Below are 14473 nucleotides of genomic sequence, written 5' to 3'. Positions count from 1 at the left end.
CAGCTTTTCTTATCCCCTTTTTACCGTCCCTCTTAATGTCAATATACCGATTCATAAGATGACCCTCACCTCTTTAGATGCGCCTATAAATTCCTTTTTTCTGTCCTAAAAGATATCTGAGCCTGTTATTCATCCATTTGGGGTCATTTCTATTCGATATAATTTCCTTATATGGGATAAATGTCCTTTGGGCAGCATGTATTGTGTTAAAAAAGCTGTCATACTGATAGCTCTCTTCGTTACTGCAGTCCACAGATGATAAGTGTTCTCTATGCCCATTGTAATCTGCTAAGCGAAAATCTGGGACCAGTACTGAATTATCCCTACCATCATACTTCCATTCAATGCTAAATGTAATTGATTTGTGATCGCTTGTGCCGAGTTCCTCTGTAATTTCTAAATTATTGACAAGGGTTTCCTTGTTTGCCAAAAGTCTCCCAACATTACTGAGTCATTGGTGATAGTTTCATGATTGTTAATTGCGCACATTATGTATTCTGAATTATTGCATCTGATATATTGTATACAGAGGGTCACAGGTTTTGACATCCCCGATGTGGCACTTAATGGGGGTCATTATTGATATAATGGAAATAATTATTAATATAGAGGGCGATATAATCTTCTTTCTTATGAGGGTGATGGACTGATTACATCGTCTTCAAGTATCTTCTGCTTCTATCAACTTTTCTGTACTCGACTGAAGAAGCCTACTGTGTAGGCCTACTGTGTAGACTGATCACATTTTGCTGGTCAGGGGCCCTGTGCGTACATGTCTGTACCTTTGTTATGTTGTGATATGAGTGTATTGTCTTTGATATGGTTATATTTCATATCAGAGCATCATTGTTAGTGTAGATGAAGTCCAGTGTATTCTCCAATCTTGTTGGCTTAATTATTTGCTGGTATAAGGTGAATTTGGTGCAGAGATTTAAGAGCTCATGTAAGTGTGAATTTTTATCTAAGCTGCCTCCTGGGGTTATCCCTACTAAAATATTATTTGTTACATTCCTTCATTTTAGGTGTCTTCAGTTGAAATCCTCGAGCAACAAGATGTTTGGGCAGGAACTGGAAGATTTTCCAGGCAGTGGTCAATAACCTTGGTTCTCGATCTTTACTGCCAAAACTTCAACTACATCATTTGAGGTGTTTAGTAGTTCCGAGCCTATGAGCGACTCAGTGTAGTACAAGTCAATCCTGCCCTTTTTACCTGTTCACTCTGTTGCATCTGTATAGGTTATAACCTGTGATCCTTTATTTGGGTGTCTGAGACAGCCACAAACATTGCGTTTGGCGCTGTGAACAGTCCACTAATGAAAGGTATTTTGCTGTGTGTTGCTGGTTTTAAACCCTGTATATTTGCAAAGATAACTGTCGTCATATGCTGACACTAATATCAGTTATTTTTGGAGTGGAGGCCACTCATTGTGCCTACATTCCAGAAGAGATTTGAGTTGGTGTACGATTTCCGTCATTTCTCTTCAGCTTTATTTCCTTCCTGCTACTAAAATACCTCCGTCTCTGATGTGGTTGTGACTACTCTCGCAGGATCTATGCATATCTTTAAGAAGTGGAACGATAATGCTATGGTATGGCTTAATCAAAACACATATACCAGGTTCAGTTATAAATTTTCCAAATGTACATTAGTTTTTAACTTTTTTTAACTTTAATATTAAAAAAAATATTGATTTAGTTGATAAATTAAACACCTTGACTGATTTAAATAATTACAATATGGTTAGTTTTGATGTCACTTCTTTGTTTACAAAGGTTCAAGTTGATGACGTATTAAGTTTCCTATCTGAAGAACTCGGTAATTACGATTTACCATTGCCAGTACCTACAGTCATTTAGCTTATTAAACTTTGTATTGTTCATCAAATTTTGTATTTAATGGCAAGTTTTACAATCAGAAGTTTGGTATGGCAATAGAAAATCCTCTCTCACCTCTCCTTAGTTAATAATTTATACATGAAATAATTTGAAACAAGATTGCTTAACAATATCCTTCGCAGTAGAGCTAAGTGGTACAGTTACGTTGATGATGTTTTGTGTCTAATGCCTAAGAATATAGATATAACCATTTCCTTAGTGAATTAAATAGTTTAGCTCTTTTCATGAGTTTAACTGTTGAATTTGAACAAAATAACTCATTGCCTTTTTCAGTTGTCTTAATAATTATGGGTAACCATGAGTTTGAATTCACAATAAGAGCATAAGAGCAGTTAACTACTCTTATGCGCACTGTTAATCTTCCCATTATCACAGAGTTAAACTTTTTTACATTCTCATCTATGTTTTTTAGAGTTCTGTTTATTTCCAGCCTACAGTTTATAGACGAAGAAATGTGAGGTCAGTGGTCATGAAAGGTCATCCTGTCCTAGCTGTCTGGGGGATTAGTGTGGAGAGTTATAGAGCACCATGGCTTGTAGTGTTTTGGAATCTCAGGTTAAAGTGTTAGGTAAGACACATATGCAACAGTTAGGTATCTTTATTTCGAAACGTTTCGCCTACACTTCAACTTCATATTGTTTCAGACAACGGAACAATGCTCTTCTCCAGACTGAGGGACTGACCACCTCAAAACTTTAAGGGTGATGGACTGATTACATCGTCTTCAAGTATCTTCTACTTCTATCAACTTTTCTGTACTCGACTGAAGAAGCCTACTGTGTAGGCGAAACGTTTCGAAATAAAGATACCTAACTGTTGCATATGTGTCTTACCTAACAATCTGTCGGTATTTTATACCATTTTAATGTTCATTCAGGTTAAAGTGTTGAAGGAGGAGGCTCTACTTCTCCAAGAGGAAAATAGGAGGCTGAAAATTCGCCTAGATTGATTTGGGACTGAGTATGAGAAGGGTGGAGTCGGTGTGAAGAAAAATGTTATCAGCAGTGAGTTGAAGAGTGGCAACCGCTTCAAGCAGAATGTGGTCTCTACTAAAGGTATAAGTATCAAGATAAGGAATCTTAATAGAGAAGATCTAAAGGTAGGAACTCGATTCTCTTTTCTCCAGGATGAGTGTACTTCAGTGGTTTGTGAGATAAAAGGTACCACTAACTCCCCTGCTAATCAAAGTAAGAACATTCCGGTTGTGGGTGACTCACAAGTAAGATATATGGACTGTGCTTTCTGTAACAGAGATAGGGACGTCAGACAGAGAGTGTGCTTCCCAGAGCTGATGTTGATGACATGGTCAACAGGTAGGATAATATTGTGTCAGGTAAAGGGAATAAGTCCATCATCTGTCTTAGTGTTGGTGGAAATGATATCAGGAAGGGGAGGCAGGAGCTGATGGATAAGAACAAGTCAGCTATAGATGTAATTAGGTCTAATGGAGGGGTCCCAGTTATAAGTAGCATCTTGCTTAGAAGGGGAGTGGGCAATGAATGGATGTCTAGGGCAACTGGTGTAAATTGCTGGCTAGACAGGTACTGCAAGAAATTTGCAGTCCCATTCAATGATAACCGGGACAAATTTTATGGCAAACGAGATATGTATGCATGGGATAAATTACATCTCTCAGGGGCCGGAGTGGCTGCATTAGCTAATTCGATTGAGGGAGCCATTGCTGACTTGTCTAGGATTTTAAGCTGGTAGATTATAGAGGTATGGGTGTGTGTGGGAAATAATCAAGCTGCAGTACAATAGTTGAAAACAGCAAATATTACCAGGATATCTCAGGGATATGTTTAATAGACAAAATTTAAAATATAGTTGCTAGTAAAGGCAAAGCATTTGATCAACAAACAAAGAGAGATGGGAGAGAGCAGTGATTATCTCTCTTAAGGTTTACTGTACTAATAGTAGGGGTCTAAGAAACAAGCCTAATGAGCTAAGAGCACTTGCATGTGCAGGTAATGTAGATATTATTGCTGTAACAGATACCTGGGTCAACCTGAAAGTTAGAGAAATGCCTTCTGAATGCCACATACAAGGCTTTAAACTATTCCAGGAAGGGTGATGGAGTGGTAATATATGTCACAGATAATTTAAATTCATGTGTTAGACAAGATATAAGATTAGAAGCATCAGACACAGAATCTGTTTGATTACAGTTTCTCGAGGGTTGTGATAAATTAATTTTGGGTGTGATTTACAGGCCCCCAAATCTTGATAGGGAGTACAGTAAGCTACTTTGAGACGAATTCATAAGAAGTTTAGATATGAAAATGTCGTGTTAATGGAAGATTTTAACTTTAGACAAATTGATTTGAACAATTTGACAGGAAATCTTGGTCTAGTGACTTTCTTGATACGATTCAGGATTGCTTTTTAAAAAAGTTTGTGACAGAACCAACTAGAGGAAACAATCTGATTGACTTGGTTCTTGCCATCAAGGAATCACCAATTAATAATCTTCAGGCTAATGATGAGCTTGGGGAAAGCGATCACAAATCAGTTTCATTATATTATGGAATTGCCCAAATAACTGTAATAAAGTCTCTGTCCCAAACTTCCGCTTGGCCGATTTCATAGGACTGAGAAATTACCTGGATGTGCTAAATTGGAATGACCTAACTATGGGTCAGGTAGGCGGTGTTGGTTGGCAATATGTCGTTTTTAAAGCATAATTCTAGCTGCCCAGACAACTTATCTTCCAAGTAGGGAAATCAGATCAACCAAAAATGATCCCAAATGGATAAACTATTGTTTATCCATTTAAAACATCTCATTGGTCAAAAGAGAGGCATATAGCAGCATATCAAAAGAGGGGATGGGCAGTAAAGAAATCAATATATTCAATTATAGAGAGAAATATAAAAGGAAATAAGAAAAGCTCAAAGAGATTATGAGGCTAAAGTGGCAAGGAATTCGAAGACTAACCCAAAAGATTTCTTTCAGGTATATAGAAGTAAGGTTAGAGACATGATTGGCTCGCTCAAAAGTAACTCAGATAAGATCACTGACAGTGATAAGGAAATGAGTGAAATTTTTAACTCTTACTTCCTCTCAGTATTTACACAAGTAGATACTAGCAAAATTCCAGAAATAATATATTATGTAGAACCGGACGGTAAACTATGCATGATTAGGGTAACTAGTGATATGGTTCTCAAACAAATAGAGAAATTAAAACCGAACAAATTCCCAGGCCCTGATGAGCTGTTTGCAAGGGTTTTAAAGGAATGCAAAGAGGTGTTGAGAAATGGGATTACCAGTTAAGCTTAATTTTAAATTTAAATATAGGGAACACTTAGCTGATAAAAGACAGCAAATCGTCTACACAGCCGCCCCTGCAGACGAGGTCTTGAATTGTTGTCATGATCATCTCTCAACGGGCTGGAATAGATCATATTATGTAAACAATAATTTACCCCTAAGGGGTGTTATGTCAGCATATTTCATTCACTGATGGCTGACAAACTTACTTGTGTGGACTCAAAAGTCCGCACCTAACTGCCGACTATAGGTTGATTACAAACTCCTCGCGACTCAAGAACTGTGCAGTCCCCCGTACTACAAGAAATTCATAACCTACCTTGCTCTTGTAGTGTGAGCTATGGTGTTCTTCACACCTTTGACAGATATCGGTGACTTGATAGAAGCTGAAGTGTCCTTCGATGTCCACGTCTTCCATAGTCTAGGAATACGCACACTGGTACACTATGTTCCACAAGATTTGTCTTTATTGTTCACAATCTTATCATTAAAGAAGCTGATCACAGTTCTCTTAAGTGTTTATTGTGTTTTGTGAGACACTTTGTTCACACTAATGCACAGATCGTTCTTTGTTGGTTATCCTGGCGTCAGTGTCACTCCCAGTAGAGTCAAAAGTAATCTGAAGATGCCACAGCGCCCCATGCCGTTACTGCCCCTTGCACAAAAGGAAAGCTGACATAGTACTTTTGCTTCCTTGCCACTTCCTCGATGAAACAAAGTAGAATGTTTGATTCTTGCTGTCTTAAACATAGACAACAATGTCAACTATCTTTACTATGGTAATAAAGTGGGAGCAGGATTTTCCTTAATTGTCCTGCTAAGGTAAGAGATGTACTGTCTCTTATTAAAATACACTCTGCAACACTGTACTGCAAGGAGCGGCGGTCGCTTGACCACAGGTCGTATACTGGTACTGCATCTGGGATCAATTACTCGCTGTAGTAGTAAACAAGATATTTGCCCCTTCTGAGAGGGCTGGGCCCCTCAGGGATGAAAGGGGCTGAAGAGGGCTGATACCCCCCTCCTGGAGAAATTTCTCCACACTGGGGGGCGGCGGAGGTTCGCTGCAGGTGAACTGTTCATCACATAACATTAATTTAATTTTCTCACTCGCCACCACTGCTGCTTGTCTTTTCTGAACAGCTTTAGTCTGTGTGGTTTCTGGAGAATCACTAATTTTGTTTTCAACACTGTGTAATTCTAACGGCACTAGTTTATTTATTGTCCGCTTATTCACTACACCTTTGCTTAAAACATCAACTGTCCTGATGATTCCATTTGCATCAGGATATATGGTCACAATTTTTCCAAGTGGCCATTGGGACCTCGGACCATCATTGTCAATAATCACTATGTCACCCGGTCTTAAGAACTTATGATTTTCAGGAACACCAGCTCCATAGAAGTGTTCTCTCAATGAGGTGAGATAGTCTTCTCGCCAAATTTTCTCCCAACGTTCAATCACTTTATTAAGGTGTTTGAATTTACGTCTGAGTTGCTCAGGTTCGAAATAAGTAGGATCCTCTATGATTTCTTTATCATTCATGGGAGGAACAGGTTCGAGCCTTCTGCCATGGAGTAAATGAGATGGACTTAACACTACTAAATTGTCTGTTGTTGACTCTATTTTCTATTTCAGTCACAACTGTACGGAATTCTTCTAAGTCGATTCTTTGACGATGAAGAGTCTTTCTTAAACAACGTTTTACAATGCCGATCATTCTTTCATAAAATCCGCCGTGCCATGGAGATTTAGGAGGAATGTATCTCCAACGACATCTGCGTTGATTCAGCATCTGTTGTACTTCTGGTTGATCAAAGATCTTGCTTATATAAGCAGCACCAGCAACAAAGTTCGTTGCATTATCTGAAATCATCAGTCTGGGACATCCCCCTTCTGGCTGCAAACCTTCTGAATAATTTGATAAAGGTTTCAGCAGACATGTCAGTGGCTATTTCTAGATGTACTGCTCTGGTTGTAGCACAAGTGAACAAACAGATGTACACCTTGATGGGAACTTTGTCAACTGTTTTGGTTAAAATTATTGGTCCAGTGTAATCTACACCTGTCACCTCAAATGGAGTGATATGACAAACTCTTTCATAGGGATATGGAGGTGGACCTGGATACTGACATACTCGCATATCATAGTGACGACAAGTAATACAGTCCTTTATTTGTTTTTTCACACTTTGTCGACCTTGACGTATCCAGTAAGATTGTCGTATATGACAAAGTGTGTCAACTACCCCACCATGTAACACGTTACTGTGGGCGTTTTGCACAATCAGTTTTGTTAGCCAATGATTCTTGGGGATCAATATTGGATGTATGGCTTCTTTAGGTAGTGAAGAATTATGAATTCTTCCTCGACATCTTATAATCTTTTCTGAGTCGAGATAAAGTCCTAAAGAATTAATCATAACAGGTTTCTTTGGGGATTTATCTTGAGTTTCTAGAAATTTATATTCCGTAGAGAAAACATCTTCTTGTATTAGTTTCACCCAGTATTTAATGGGTTCAAGATATTCATAATCAGGTTTTATTCCTTTAATGAATTTAAAGACAAGAGCTGTAACTCTTAAGAGATTACCCAAAGATCCATCAATGACTATTTCTGTTGTGTCTGCAGTATTTACACAACTTATTTCTGCTGTGTTCAAGCAGACTGTTTCTTCTGGCATAATGTGAGCCTTTTGCTGAGGCCAGTTATTTTCATTAGAGAGCCAGTTCGGTCCGTGGAGCCATAATTTATTATCCACAAATTTCTTGAGTGGGACACCACGAGACAACATGTCAGCTGGATTCTCTTGGGTAGAGACGTGGAGAAAGAGATAATCTCTCTGCATCTCTATTATTTCTGCTACTCTGTTCTGTACATAGACCAACTTACTCTTATTATTTCTTAACCACTGGAGAACTGCTTCATTATCACTCCATATCACGGTTTTTTCAATAGTGAGATGATCAAGTACTTTGTTGAGATAGACAGCTAGTTTTGTACCTACATAGAGTGCTGTCAGTTCCAATTGTGGTACTGTTCTGACCTTCAAGGGTGCTACCCTGGCCTTTGAAGTAATTAGTGTACTTCCTTCAGCATTACTCATGTAAGCTACAGCGCCATAACCTATGGTTGACGCATCACAGAACACATGTAATGTTTACTTGTTTCCCTCTTGACCTATTTGTCTGGGAAGTTTAATTTGATGAAGTTGTTTAAACTCCTTGGATATTTCATCCCATGCTTGACTCATTTCTAGAGGCAAGTTCTCATCCCATCCAATTTTGAGCTTCCATGCATCTTGCATAAGCATTTTTCCCTTTATGGTAATTGGCGAGACGAGTCCTAGAGGATCATAACACTGTGATACCTCTGACAGTAAACTACGTTTAGTGAGTGTACTGCATGATTTATTGTTTATCTTTTTGAGACTTAAAGTATCTTCCTGTGTGTTCCAATTAAGTCCCAGCATATTGTTGCAATCAGGAATTTCAGCTTCAGGGAAATTTTCTTTGATAAGTTCCCTTAATTGCATTGAATTTGTATTCCACATCCTTAGAGGCATATTTGCTTCTTTCATCTCCTTGTTAGCTTCTCTGTATAAGGATTTCAAATCCTCCTCTTTATTCACAGTACCTTGAAGATTGTCCACATAGAAACTTTTCTTTAAGATTTCTTTGAAGGGACTTTCAGATTTCTTCAAATGTGTATTTAGAGTAGCTTCTAGTAAGAATGGGGAGGATGTTGCACCAAATAATACTGATTTGAAACGATAAGTTTTCGCAGGACTTTGAGGATCATGTGGAATTTCAGGCCAAAAGAATCGAGTATAATCTCTATCTATTTCTTGTAGTCCTACTCTTAAGAAAGCCTTGGAAATATCAGCCGTGTAGGCATATGGGTTTGTGCGAAATTTCATAAGATGAACATCAAAATGGTATACAATACCGACAGGTTGGTAGGTAAGACACATAGGCAACAGTTAGGCAATTTTATTCCGAAACGTTTCGCCTACACAGTAGGCTTCTTCAGTCGAATACAGAAAGTAGGCTGAAGAAGCCTACTGTGTAGGCGAAACGTTTCGGAATAAAGTTGCCTAACTGTTGCCTATGTGTCTTACCTACCAACCTGTCGGTATTGTATACCATTTTGATGTTCATCTTGTCAGACACTGCAACATATGGCCTCTTGGTACAGAAAACATCTTGGACAACCCTTTCAAGTGAGAACTGTTGGATTTGAGAGGGACCTGACCTCTCAGTGGCTACATTCTCATTACAACTACTACTCTGCACCTCTCCTTCCGACAGTATTTAAGTCTCCACACTGTCGCTTGATCTTCAGATAGTTCCTGACTAGGAACTGAACTTCTCCAGGCTGAGGGACTGACAACCTCAAATTCTACGACTTCAAGGGTGATGGACTGATTACATCGTCTTCACATCTCTACTGTTCCTGCCTACTTTCTGTATTCGACTGAAGAAGCCTACTGTGTAGGCGAAACGTTTCGGAATAAAGTTGCTTAACTGTTGCCTATGTGTCTTACCTACCAAATTTCATAAGCACGTCTCCAAGCTTCACAGTTAGTGAGGGTCCTGTCATCAGACAATCATTAAGACTTGCTACATCTTTATTTTCACGTGCGCTGCAATTATATACAACACGTAGTGGAGTGGTTTCAGAATCTTTTCTGACTCCATGGTGCGGGAGATAATGAGCTTCTGTCTTCAACTTACCTTCGACTATTTCCTCAATGAATTTATTGTCCAACTGTTCTTGTATGATATTATCATAGACAGTCAGTAGCTCTGGATTCTTTCTTAGCTCATGTATTTGTGCTTTCATCTGTCCGAAAGCCATGCGATAATTGCTAGGCAGATGTGGTGGATTTAATCCATCTTCATATTTGACAGTGTCCAAATATTGGTTATAAGTCTGAGACTCTTGTGGGCTTGGTTTATTTACATCAATACCTATCGCATCTAAATCCCACAACTTATCAACTGGTTCATTCATTTCTTCCAGTAATGATAATTTTTGCTGTGGTACATGATCAGCGGTTATTCTCGTAACTAGTACATTTCCACTGAATCAATATCAGTTTCTTTCCCACTTTGAGAGGGAATGGGACCACATATCATGTGGCCTCCTGCTGTTTTCAGCAAGTGAACATCATGTTTACTTACTATATTTTGCTCAAAACAGTGATAATAATCACTTCCAATGATTAAATCAATTGGACTAATAGTGTCCGTCTGTATGTCAAGACAGGCTAACTTGACCTTAGCTGCTTTCAGTGCTGCAACTGTTTCTTTTAATCCCTGGATCTGCACAGATTTAGGCAAATCATCTACTACCACAGCTTCTACTGTCTTTTTCCTGTTTCCTAGACCAACAGTGATTCTGGCTAGGTCATATGTCTGTTTACCAGAATTGTGGAAAAAACCAGCTATATCTAACTGTATTTTGGCACAGGGTTGTTTATTCAGTTTCTGCAACACTGTTCTTCTTATGAAGGACCTTTGTGAGCCTTGATCAAATAATGTTAGCACATTGGTTTTGTGTAATATATTAGATAACTCAACTCGAGCTATCGGGAGAGCAGTTGCTTTAAACTTATCTCTCACATTTAATGCTGTTGCTTGTTGACTTCCTGATTCTGTGGAAGTCTGCTGCTGTTCAGCAAAAGTATTTGGGCATAATGCTGTATGATACATACCCTTGCATTTAAAACACTTCTTCAGTGAGCATTTACCTCCCTAAACACTTGATGCACCTTTTCAGCTGATGAACACGTTGTTTACGTGCCTCCAATACTGTGCCCAATGTGTTCCATCACAAAGTACACATTTTGGAGTACGTTTATGTATGACAGTTTGTTTGCTGTCTGTTGTATTCACAACTTGATAAATGCCTATATGGGATTTCCCATTCTGTGGTTTAGTGGGAGTAGGTATACTCTTTTTATACTGAGTTGAAGGTTTGTTATCCACTGGATTTGTGGATTCTTCATCTTGTCTCGTTGCTTGCATGCATGAAACTATTGTTTGTAAACCATTGCTAATTTCCTCACAAGTGAAATAGCGTTTATTGAACATAATATTTAATCGTTCAATAGTTTGTGGTGACAACTTATCTTGTATAATATCACTGATAAACCAATCACATTATCTTAGGCCATATTTAGCACCTAGAGATCTGAGACTATTGTCTAATGTGATTCTAAATGCCTGTAAGTCTGAAAAACAATGTTTGGGTGGTTTCAAGATTGATATTAAGACTGCATGTCTAACTCTGGCCTTGTCAGCATCAACGTAATTGTCTGCTAAGACACGTAAGGCTATTTGATAATTGCCTTTAACCACCGGAAATGACTTAATCAGTTCATAGGGTTCACCCTTCACAAGACATTTAAGACAATTGAACTTAGCAATCTCATCTACGTCAGTTCGTGAATTTACTATGGATTGAAAACCACTAATGAATTCTTCATAATTATGACCTTGGAAAATAGGTAATGACAATGTAGGTAAGCTTGGTAATGGGACACTTGTTGTTGTTACAGGTGTAACAGGTGTTTGACCACTAGTTACAGTAGGTCTCTGTGACAGAGTTTTGCGGCAGATAGCCTGTACTCCTGTCCACCTTAATTGTTGATTACTAAAAGTATCCAAAACATTTTTAGTTTCATCCTCAGATGGATCTGATTCAAGAAATTCCTTTTCATAATCTGTATAGTCTGAATTAATTATTTTCAGACGTTGTGTAAGTAATTCAAATTTGACCTCAAGATCATCAATATCTATGTTTGTATCTTGAGTTAATCCTATACAGACTGAAATTAGATTTTCTAATTGTGTAATCTTAGTCTATAAAGACTGAAACTGAGTTTTCAAACAAGCCATTTTAATGGTATACTGAAAATTCTAGCACCACTCTTTGAGTGTTTAAAAAAACACTGTACTGCTATAAACAGCTGAGTTTTTGTTATGCTTAAGTCAGCAATAATCGAGTCAGACACTACTGACCTACTAAGCTTAACCTCAGGGTCAATGACCATGAAGGGTACAGAGTACATGTGGCTGGTGTTTATGGCTTGAGTTTGCTGTGTCAGCCTGACCACGATGATTAATCGTAAATAACGATGTTATACACTTCTTTCACTATATACTATAAATGTCATTGTATAACTGTTAATCACACGTGAATATTACTAACACATATATAAATGTCACTGTTAATATATATATGAAAGCTTAAATTTATATATATATATAGTTCCTTTAATATAACAGATATATCTATAAGAAACAAACTTTAACACAATCTTGTATCTTAATCTCTGTCTATAAACATTATAAACACTATGTGTATATACACTCAGACAAACTGAACATCAGTTGGGTTGTTGTCGTAGTCAGCGATTTTCGACCTTGGAGCAATGGATGCCGGGTGCCATCCCCCGTTTTCTTGTTGGGTGAGTCACCCAGCTCCCGTTTTCTTTGGGTGAATGCTGGGTGAGCGCCCGTTTTCTTTTGGCTGCCTATTCTCTGTGATTGAGTCTGGAGGGACTCATTTATACTGATTTACATTGTAAAACACTAATTTTACAGCTTTTTTCGAAGGACCTTGGCTCGCAGGTTATTTGTACACTGTATTACAACATATTTGGACCACAGTGTCGCCTTTATCCGGTTCGAGCACGACCAAAATGTTGAGAAATGGGATTACCAGTTAAGCTTAATTTTAAATTTAAATATAGGGAACACTTAGCTGATAAAAGACAGCAAATCGTCTACACAGCCGCCCCTGCAGACGAGGTCTTGAATTGTTGTCATGATCATCTCTCAACGGGCTGGAATAGATCATATTATGTAAACAATAATTTACCCCTAGGGGGTGTTATGTCAGCATATTTCATTCACTGATGGCTGACAAACTTACTTGTGTGGACTCAAAAGTCCGCACCTTACTGCCGACTATAGGTTGATTACAAACTCCTTGCGACTCAAGAACTGCGCAGTCCCCCGTACTACAAGAAATTCGTAACCTACCTTGCTCTTGTAGCATGAGCTATGGTGTTCTTCACGCCTTCGACAGATATCGGTGACTTGATAGAAGCTGAAGTGTCCTTGGATGTCCACGTCTTCCATAGTCTAGGAATACGCACACTGGTACACTATGTTCCACAAGATTTGTCTTTATTGTTCACAATCTTATCATTAAAGAAGCTGATCACACTTCTCTTAAGTGTTTATTGTGTTTTGTGAGACACTTTGTTCGCACTAACGCACAGATCGTTCTTTGTTGGTTATCCTGGCATCAGTGTCACTCTCAGTAGAGTCAAAAGTAATCTGAAGACGCCACAGTGTCCCACGCCGTTACTGCCCCTTGCACAAAGGAAAAGCTGACATAGTACTTTTGCTTCCTTGCCACTTCCTCGATGAAGCAAAGTAGAATGTTTGATTCTTGCTGTCTTAAACATAGACAACAATGCCCACTATCTTTACTATGGTAATAAAGTGGGAGCAGGATTTTCCTTAATTGTCCTGCTAAGGTAAGAGATGTACTGTCTCTTATTAAAATACACTCTGCAACACTGGACTGCAAGGAGCGGCGGTCGCTTGACCACAGGTCGTATACTGGTACTTCATCTGGGATCAATTACTCGCTGTAGTAGTAAACAAGCTATTTGCCCCTTCTGAGAGGGCTGGGCCCCTCAGGGCTGAAAGGGGCTGAAAGGGGCTGAAGGGGGCTGATACCCCCCTCCTGGAGAAATTTCTCCACAAGAGGAGCTTAACAAATCTTTGGCTAGTATTTTCAACTCATCACTACAAACTGTCATTGTGCCAGACAAGTTGGAAAATGACAAATGTAATACCTATTTACAAAGCAAGAGACAGGTCCTTAGCTTCGAACTGTAGACCAATAAGCCATACCTCGATAGTGGGAAAATTTATGGAATCAATAATTGCCGAGACAATTCGTAACCATCTTGAAAAGCATAAATTGATTGAAGAATCTCAGCATGGTTTTACAAAGGGGCGTTCCTTCCTTACGAATTTACTAACATTTTTCACCAAGGTATTTAAAAAGGTGGATGATAGTTACGAATATAATTTTGTGTATATGGACTCCACTAAGGTTTTCGTTATTTCCATATCAGAGGCTATTGAGGAAAATTAAGGTGCACTAAATAGGAGGCGAATTTTTTTCCTGGGTAGTCAGCAGAAAGTTTGCGTCAATGGGGAGATATCAGAGAGGTGGCGAGTCACAAGAGGTGTTCCACAAAAGTCAGTGTT

This window comes from Cherax quadricarinatus, chromosome 20, assembly GCF_038502225.1.
Source record: "Cherax quadricarinatus isolate ZL_2023a chromosome 20, ASM3850222v1, whole genome shotgun sequence".
In the NCBI taxonomy this organism is placed as follows: domain Eukaryota; kingdom Metazoa; phylum Arthropoda; class Malacostraca; order Decapoda; family Parastacidae; genus Cherax; species Cherax quadricarinatus.
Note: the sequence above shows the minus strand (reverse complement) of the source record.